This window comes from Monodon monoceros, unplaced genomic scaffold (assembly GCF_005190385.1).
Source record: "Monodon monoceros isolate NGI ecotype Baffin Bay Population unplaced genomic scaffold, NGI_Narwhal_1 Super_Scaffold_21, whole genome shotgun sequence".
Lineage (NCBI taxonomy): Eukaryota > Metazoa > Chordata > Mammalia > Artiodactyla > Monodontidae > Monodon > Monodon monoceros.
The window spans coordinates 64,991,674-65,001,109 of record NW_021703778.1 but is presented as its reverse complement, the minus strand read 5'-3'; the positions used below and the strand labels follow the sequence as shown (position 1 = coordinate 65,001,109).

Here is a 9,436-nt window from a genome sequence, read left to right as displayed (position 1 = left end):
TCCCAGGAGTAGTTTTACTCATGGTTGTTGCACAAGTCTTCTGCTCTCTACTGGTATGGAAAATTCTAGAAGGTGGAGGCTCTCCTGACTTTAACATGCTCCTTCAGACCCCCCACTATACTGGCCCACTGTCTACTTGTGCGTATGTCATTGTAACCCACACATTTCAGCACAGGGTTTGTAATCTCTGGATTTGGGAGAAAAAAAAAAAAGACAAAAGGGAAGCTTGAGAGAAAAAAGTAGTCTGCTTTGGGAGAAGAGAGGTGTTTCCCTAATAAAAGATAAAATGGCCAAATGGGGGTAGGCTTGTGCCCCTGAGATAAGAGGAAAGGTCATTTATTTAAACGGTAAATGGCTAGAAATGCAGAATGGATTTATAGGGCCCCTACAGATCCATAAAAAAGCTTGTACATAGATGCATGCATATGAATCCTGAATTGCCTATGAAATTTATCTTTATGAGTAAAGAGAAGAGGGATTGTTGATCCTGTTGTGATTTTTACCCCATCTTTCCAAAGAAGACAGGATTAATACCAGGAGAGATAAATCATGATGTGATTTTTGTATACATGCACAAAGCAAACACAATGAATATTTGATCTTCTCCAACTTCTGCAGAGCTAAATCAATTTGAAGAGATAATGGTAGAGGATTAAGTTATTGGAACGTGTGTAACTATAAAGTTTTGAATACAGTTAACTCACAAGTTATTACAATTTCAAGTATAACATCTGTTATCATTGAAATAGCAGATGTGTTGTGTATTGTGAAACTAAGGGAAAATTGGATATGCACACATTTTTCAAAAGAAACCAGGCTCCTATTAAATTGTTTTTGAAATACAGCACTGTAAAAATTATTGCAAAGGGTAGAAGGGGTGTCCTCAAAAGGAGGCTATATCACAAATAATGCTATTAATAGAAAGTTGTCTGAAAATATGAGGCAAGCGAAATGTTATATGAACTCCTGCACTTTGCCAAATTACAAAGAAGGGAAGTTGTCGTATTTAAGGATTTAGAAAAATGTAAAGCTACAAAACAGAAAATAGCAATCCGTAAAAGTGAGCTTGGTGTAAGGAATGATGATCTCCCAGCTCTGCCATCCACACTCAGTGCGTTTACTGCAGTAACTATAGTACTAACTCCTCATGTACAGTGAGTTATATCCACCATCCTTTCAGCAATCATATTTTCTGAACCCAGAGTTGGGACATGTGCTTTAAATGAGACCATGTGGATGTGCAGGGATGAGGGAAGAGGAGATTTGACATTGAGATTTTTCTCATAAAATCCGGAATATATGGTCACTTTTCCTGTGTTGCCCAGCAAGTGCTGGCCTTAAAGCAGAGACTCAGAAACTATTTACTCACGGATCTGAATTGCTCCTTGCCCAGTGCCACCCTTGAGGCACCTCTGTGAGTTTTCTGATCACATTATTGTGATTACATTATTAGTAGCATTCAGCTAATACTTTGTCTAGAGTCTTGAAATCTGCCACTACATTTTTATTTTCTTTCTCCACCTGTCCACAATTGCACTTTTCTTTTTGAAAGGTTAGGGGGAACAAATCCCAATGTATTATTGTTTATCAAGTTTCATGGTCAGCAAAGAATATACCAGAAATGTGAGGTTGGAGGTGGGGGGAGATCTAATTAAGCTTGACTTGGTCTGGATTTCAATTCTCCTACCGTTGACAGCTCGCTCCTTGGAGAAAGAGCTCCCAGTTGGTCTCCACCACAAAAAGGTTTCTAATAAAATATTCAAGATAGCTGAGGACCTTTAGAATGGGTAATTTTTTTCAACATACACTATGATCTTTCTGCTGGTTGTGGGCTCTGGACCAATACCCAGGAGCTTCTCTTGGAGTGCCTGACTATTCATTATGTTAGAGTATTCTGTGAAAAGTCAATTTACTCAGAGACACCATATTTTAACTTGGAGACTAAAATTGTCCCTGAGGTTTAGTTTGCTGCCATGATTACGTTCTTATTGTTCTGCAAATCCTAGATTTATTTTTAACTGCTTCAATGCTGCATTTTTTAAAGACTAACGAATGGTTAAAAAAGAAAGAAAAAGAAAAAAACATGCAAAAAAATCTAGGACTCGGGAAGAATGCTCTGATAAAGTGCAGACTTTCATTAAATAATGCCTATAGTGAGTTTACCTGCCGTTGGCTTTGCCTCTGGTTTCGAGAGCCTGCCTAACCAGGCCTAGGACTTAATGAGGTGGCTCCCTTCAGTGTCTTAGACACTTAGCTCTCAAAAATCTCTGTCTACAAACCAATTTTTCCCATCCATTATAACATGAGCAGGAGAAATTGAATGCGTGGTTTGAAATCCCTGTTAATCAATTGGACTATTCCCCTTGGATTGTGGTTGAAGAGCAAGTTTTCATTATGTCTAATAATTAGCATCATCTTTTTTGAAATTAGCTGAATGGACTGACAGTAATCTGTGGTGGATATGTCGTGTGTCTTTCCATTATTAACTTTCTTGGGAGGAGGGAAGAGTGAGTGGGGAAAGAAATGGACTATGGGAATTTTTTTTCTTATCTTGGTGGCATTTAACATGAGCAGGTGCTGGGTGGGGTCTATTTTAGATGATCTAAAAGTGTAACGAGCGTGAGCTTTGGAGACATTATCAACAGCTTGAATCCTATTCCTCTAATTTACTTGGTGAGTGAAACTGGGCGAGTTACTTACCTCCCCTAGGTCCACACCTCTGCCTCTGTAAAATGGAGATAATAATAATGCTTTCCTTACAAGGTTACTGTAAAGATTAAATGAGAGACTGCACATCAAGTACTGAAGAATTTACTGGCACTTAGTAAATACCCAATACATTGTAGCTACTGTTATTGCAGCTTTATTACTTTAGGCAGCTGTCATATTAAATGGAAATTCTTTTTATTCATTAGATATTGATGCATTCACTTAACCACTAGGCTGAAGACTCCTGATGGGGCCGTGAGAGGCATAGAGAGACAGATCTACTACTGTTCTTGTAGGGGGATCAGATGTGGTCAGAAATGATCCTGGCAGAAGGTGGGAGGTGACAAGTGCCACAGAAGATGAACAGGGCAGTGCCTGGCGCACTGGTGCTAATGGGACAGGTCCCTCCACTGAGTGGTGGAAGGCAGAGGATTATGGGGCATAACTAGAGAGTGATTTTGGCTGTGGTTCCTGGCAGCAGAACCCCCAAGCCTAGCTCTGTTTTCGAGGCTGTTATGGAATGAATGTTTATGTAGATTCATATGTTGAAGCCATATACCGCAATGACAGTATTTGGAGGTGAGGCCTTTGAGAGGTGATTAGGTTTCGATGAGGTCATGAGAGTGTGGTCCCTCTGATGGCATTAGTGCCCTTATAAGAGGAAGAGACAAGAGAGCTCCCTCGACCCTGCCATGGAAAGGCACAGCAAGAAGGTGGCTGTCTGCAAGTCAGGATCGGGTTCTCCCCAGGAACCAAATCTGCTGGCACCTCGGTCTTGGACTTTCCAGTCTCTAGAGTCATGAGAAATGAATGCCTCTTGTTTAAGCCACCCAGTCTATGGAATGTAATAGCAGTCCAGGCTAAGAGGGCTTCTGTGAGCTCTCTGTTACCCTTTTAACAAATCCCTTTTCTGCTTCAATCAGCCAGAGTCCATCTGCTGCTTGCCACTAAGCAGCTGACCAACGTGCCCCTCAGTGGCGGGATCTGCATTCTCATTTCTCCTCAGCTGACAGTGAGATTACAGCCGGCAGTGAGATTACAGGCTGTGAACACACAGCCTGTGTTCCAGTCTTCTCTGCCTGCCTTCTTCTTTTTCATCCTGCTCCAATAGGCTAATTCCTTCGAGGTTCCCTCATTCATCTTCCAGAGTGGGAGAATCTGAATGGCCTAGTTAATTACCACTGGGCACAGTGTGACATCAGACCACCCCAGTGGACTGAAGTCAACCTGGAGATTGGGCCACCCTTGGTCTAATTAGGGGCACAGACATGCTTAAGGCAGAGTTTGAGGCATATTCCCTTCGTTTGGGGCACAAAGGGGGCATGTCCCTTGAACAGAGCTGGTGGGCATGACAGGCACCAGAATTGGCTTTTCTAGGACAGTTTTCACCATATAACATAAAGTGAGGCCCAGTATCCTCACTGGGATGGAACGAATGGGCTGGGTTTATCAGGGAGAGATGCTAACTCCACCTGTTCCTTTACTGTCACTGTATTTCTAATGGCTTTTCCAGACTTCATGCTTTTAGCAGTATTCCCACAAAATATTAGACATTCTGTTATTGCAACATTTTAATATTCTATTTATGTTTTTTATCTCTTTTCTCTCTTTTCTGTGATTCTTTTGTTTTTTGAAAACTTAAAAAAATTTATTTATTTTAGGCTGCATTGGGTCTTCGTTGCTGCGCGCGGGCTTTCTCTAGTTGCGGTGAGCGGGGGCTACTCTTTGTTGCGGTGCATGGGCTTCTCATTGCGGTGGCTTCTCTTGTTGCGGAGCACGGGCTCTAGGCACACGGGCTTCAGTAGTTGTGGCATGCAGGCTCAGTAGTTGTGGCTCACGGGCTCTAGAGCACAGGCTCAGTAGTTGTGGCACATGGCCTTAGTTGCTCCACAGCATGTGGGATCTTCCCAGACCAGGGCTTGAACCCGTGTCCCCTGCATTGGCAGGTGGATTGTTAACCACTGCGCCACCAGGGAAGCCCTTTTCTGTGGATTCTTTAAGGTCAGGAACCAGCTTACAAACACAGAGCCTAGTGTAGAGGTGGATCCATCAAAGTTCATATTAGTTAGAGTGATGATGGCTGTTACAGTAAACAAACTCCTAGTTGCGATGATTCCAACATGATGGCCGGAAGTCTATTTCCCACTTACATGAGGACCCACGTGGGAGTTCCTGATTAGTGTGTGGCCCTCCTCTAAGCGGGGATCAGGGATCAGGGATCAGGAGCGTCTATCAAATGGCGTCACTGGCTTCAGCATGTGGCTTCCCAGGGCTCCATGCTTATCTGCCTCAAACTAGAAGGAGGGCTCCACATGCAGAGTTTCATAAGCTAGGCCTGGAAGTGGCATGTGTCACTGTGCTGACATTCCACTTGTTAGAGCCTGTTACATGGCCATCCTTAAATGAAAGAGACCGGGAAATGTAATCTCACTGTCAGCTGAGGAGGAAGAGAAAATGGTTTGGCACGGCAGCTGGGTAACCTCCTGAGTCTTGAGCTGGGACGTGAAGAAAAAGAAGGATCTGAATGGACAGAGATGAGGGGATAGCACCTCAGAGAGCAGTAGGTTTGAGGACTGGAGTCTGGAGAGGGCTGGATGTGAGGAGCTCAGCACTGATAATTAACCACTTATCACCAAAGTCCTTGGTCTGAGATTTCAGGAACTCAAATGAAGATGCTAACTCAGGACCCAGAATGCCTGGTTCAGATCTCAGCTCAGATACTTACCAGCTGTGTTATGTGGCATATGCTCTCTGTGCTTCATTTTCTTATCTGTGAAATGGGGATAGAAATAGTTTCTACCTCTTAGGCATGTTGTGAAGACTGAATGAGTTAATACCTGTAAAGGATATAGAAGAGTGTTTGGCATATAATAAGGATTCAACAAATGTCACTACCTTCACTCTTCCTACGTATATGAATATGTATTGTATGTGTGTGTAAATTATAACACCATGAGGACATAGATATTGAAATATGGGGTAGAGGAGAGAGAAGGGAGGGTGGTCAAGGGGTTTGACTTCAGCTTTGTATTTTGGTCACTTATAATGCCACAACACTCACTCTTATTAATCTTAGTACTCTGGACAGGCAGTGCTTTCTTCTGATTGCCTTTGCTGTCCCACCAATTATCAGTTGGTTCTTTCATGACATTTGGTCATACATTTTGTATTTTGTGTTATGATATAAATCTTTTCTCTCTCCCACCTTTTGTCTGAAATTTGGCTCGTTTGTACAAGGGATATAATGACGCTCATTAGTATTGGTAGGACCCAGCTGCTGCCGGCTTCCTTAGAGCAAAGCCCCACTCATGCCAGCCTTTATTTCAGTGGGGTATGCTGCCCATTAATGCAAGGTCATTGCCAGTTCCTGCTCTCATTTCCGCCTGCCTTTCTGTGCCCCTTCTGGCTTGCCCATCCCATTGCCCAGCAGGCTGTCTTCTATGGTCAAAGGCCACCTCCCATCCACTCTCCTCACTTAGGCCACCAGTTCTTGGGGTGCTGTGGCACTGTCCCCAAGCCAGCAGCTGCCCCAAGCTGACGGCTACCCCCACCAGTGGCCAGGAGGGGTGGAGCGGCAGCCTCCGGAGAAGGTGATGGGTAACGGGGCACTGGCATTTGATGAACTACCTCTCCGCATTCTTGCTTTACAGAGAGGCCCGGTGGAGTGGGTATGCCAAGTTCTCAAAGAAGAAAACATTGTGTTTCCACTCGACTTCACATTCGGAAGTAAACTCGCCAGGCAACTTCTTACATGAGGCTCATGTAACTTTAATGCCTCGTCCTGGCATTGTTTCCTGGCCTGGCCAGTACTGGCCCCTCCGCGTGGCCTCCTGGAGGACAGGATTTGTTCCGTGCCTCGAGGGCATGCCTTCCCAGGTCAGCAGATGGCCTTCTGATGACTATTTCCAGCTCGTCTTACCTGACCATTCCCTCACTGTATGAACAGCTGTTTCCTTCACTTCAGAGCTGCCCAACCGGATTGGTGATTTTTCTTCTGGCCTTTTGTTTGCACAGAACATAAATCTTTCTCTCTTTCTGACCTGGCCTGCAGTTCCATCCACCTGTGCCCGCCTGGAGCAATATATAACTCTCGCCAGGCTCTGTTTCCTTTGCTCACTTCAGCCTATAAACCAAACTTTCTTCTTCCTTTTACTCCCTCTCTTCTTGGCTGATTCAGCACTATCTTAGCACCTGGCTGCCAGTTAACACTTAACCACAAAAAAGACATTCTTTTATGGGTCTGACCTGAACTGGAAACTTCTGACAGCAGGGGATATGCAATAGAAATCTCAGTCCCATTGGCCTCCTTTCTCTCTTTTTCTAGAGTCTGAGGAGACTTAATTTACACCAGGTTAGCAGCAACTATGTTAATTGAAAATGAGTTAATTAAATAACTTGGTACTTTGAGCTGTCAAAATGTAGCCGGTCAGTTGAATCAATCCAGTTAAATGTTTAACAATGATCACAAAAATCGGATATGAATGTAAGAAGAAAGGAAAGGAACCTCTGTCCCTAAGAGAGCACTCTGTGGAGTCTAGATTATTACTAGGCAAATGCTACCGACTTTTCTAAGTGCTGCAACTGTGTCAGTGGTGTTTGGTTTGAGACTTTTATTTAGGTTTCCTGGACTAGAGAAGAATCTCTCAGCACATTTTCTTGTTGCCTTCTTTTTTATTGAAGGTGTCAGATACTCTCAAAACATTGTTTCTCACCTCCAGTTGAAAACCAAGAAAGTGAAGTATTCATGTTGTAGAAACAGGCTGGTCAGAAAGTAGGGTCTCGGTTTTCGTTACAATAAGCTTTGCAGTGAAATGAATGAGATCCTCTGCTGCATTATGATCCAGAAAGTGCCCGCCACATACTCATTCGTATAACTGTTCATTGGTGGTGTCTGGTTAGGAATGCTTAGCTACCTTTCTGTTTCTTCAGGGTGTTAGCTGGTGAGTTTTAAAGATGGATCACACACTCTCTTCCTGGTTTTTACTTTGCAGCAGGCCAAGATTTGTTGTGTGATTAAAACCTAAGTAGCGGCTCGGCCTGGGCAGAGTGCGTAGGCCCGCGGCGCTCGGTGGGCTGGGGGGTGCTCCCAAGCCGGCCCGCCCCCGCTCCGCTCCCGGCCCACAGCCGCCCTTCAGCTGTCGACCGGCGTTCCGGAGCCCAGACGCAGCGTCTGAGTCGCCCGGCACCTTCTGTTCGGTCAGCGGCGTGAGCGTCTCGCCGCGGCGTGTTGTCCGCGCTGCTCGGCCTGTAGTTCGCCCGTGCGCTTGCCCGGCCGGCCGGCCGGCCTGCGGAGCTCCCGCCCCTGTCCCCCGGATGGTCCGGGGGGTCCGGGCACCGCCTCGACGGCAGCTCCGCCGGACGCGCGGACTGGACCGCAGCCCGCACCCCGAGCGGACGGCGTCATGAGGCACCTGCCGTACTTCTGCCGCGGCCAGGTGGTGCGGGGCTTCGGTCGCGGCCCCAAGCAGCAGGGCATCCCTACAACTAACTTTCCTGAACCAGTAGTAGATAATCTTCCAGCTGATGCATCCACTGGCATATATTATGGTTGGGCCAGTGTTGGAAGTGGAGACGCCCATAAGATGGTGGTGAGCGTAGGATGGAACCCATACTACAAGAATACAAAAAAGTCCATGGAAACTAATATCATGCATACTTTCAAAGAGGAAATTCTCAACGTGGCCATCGTTGGCTACCTCAGACCAGAAAAGAACTTTGATTCTTTAGAGTCACTTATTTCAGCAGTTCAAGGTGATGTTGAGGAAGCTAAGAAACGACTAGGTTTACCAGAACGTTTGAAACTCAAAGAAGACAATTTCTTCCAGGTTCCTAAAAGCAAAATAATGAATGGCCACTGAAGGAAAAGCATCTTATTTATTCATTCACTGTTTTCTAATATGTTACTGCTCATAACTCTACAGCTTCATCTTGGTTATATTTAAAAAATCAAATGTTTTCCTACAGCTGTGAATTAAACAGTACAGTGTAGTTACCATATTATGTTCCAGCTATTCAATTAAACCCATCATGTTACAGTACTAAAGAGGTTCATTTTAAAAATCAAGATTCTTTTTTATGTAATATGTTGATTCAAATGTACCACTAGAAAGGTCTTAAGTGTTTTTTAATGGAAATGAAATATATATAAATATGGGTAACAGGCAAGTCACTAGTCTGAGATGAGAACTATAATTCTCATGGTAAAATTCTAGCATGCATGTACCTGCATAGCATGCTTTGCTAATCAGAAGGCTCATAAAAGTAACTATATTAAGCAGAGGTTTGACAGTTTATTACAAACCTAAGGGGAAAAATCCAGACTTCGTATTTTTGATATTTTGTGCATTCATATATTATTACAGACATGAAGACTTGTGAAATTTCATTTTAGTTAGTCATTTCCTTTAAGGGCTCAAATCATTGTACTGTGTTCCATTTTTGTTACAGCTGCCTCAGTTCTAATTGGTCTAGACTCTCTCCCTATTATTTTTTTGTTTTTCTTTTAAAACAGTAAAATGAGTGTTTTTCGAATCTCTAGTTCTCATTTTTGTGTTGTATAACACTTCTCTCTTTTTAAGAGTAGATATTCTTCAGCATTTTTCTTAACCTTTGTTTCCTGTAAACAATTGTCAGTGTCAGTTATTCCATTTAGAATATCCAACTTTACATTTACAAAATGTAGAGTTTCATCCGCGTCTGTATCTGCCATCCCATCGCTTCAATATAT

At 43.8% G+C, this 9,436-nt stretch overlaps 1 pseudogene; it reads left to right on the top strand.

Moving 5' to 3' along the window:
• The first annotated feature begins 951 nt into the window (after positions 1-951).
• LOC114903836 lies at positions 952-8,567 on the top strand (annotated as a pseudogene).
• Positions 8,568-9,436: the final 869 nt, after the last annotated feature.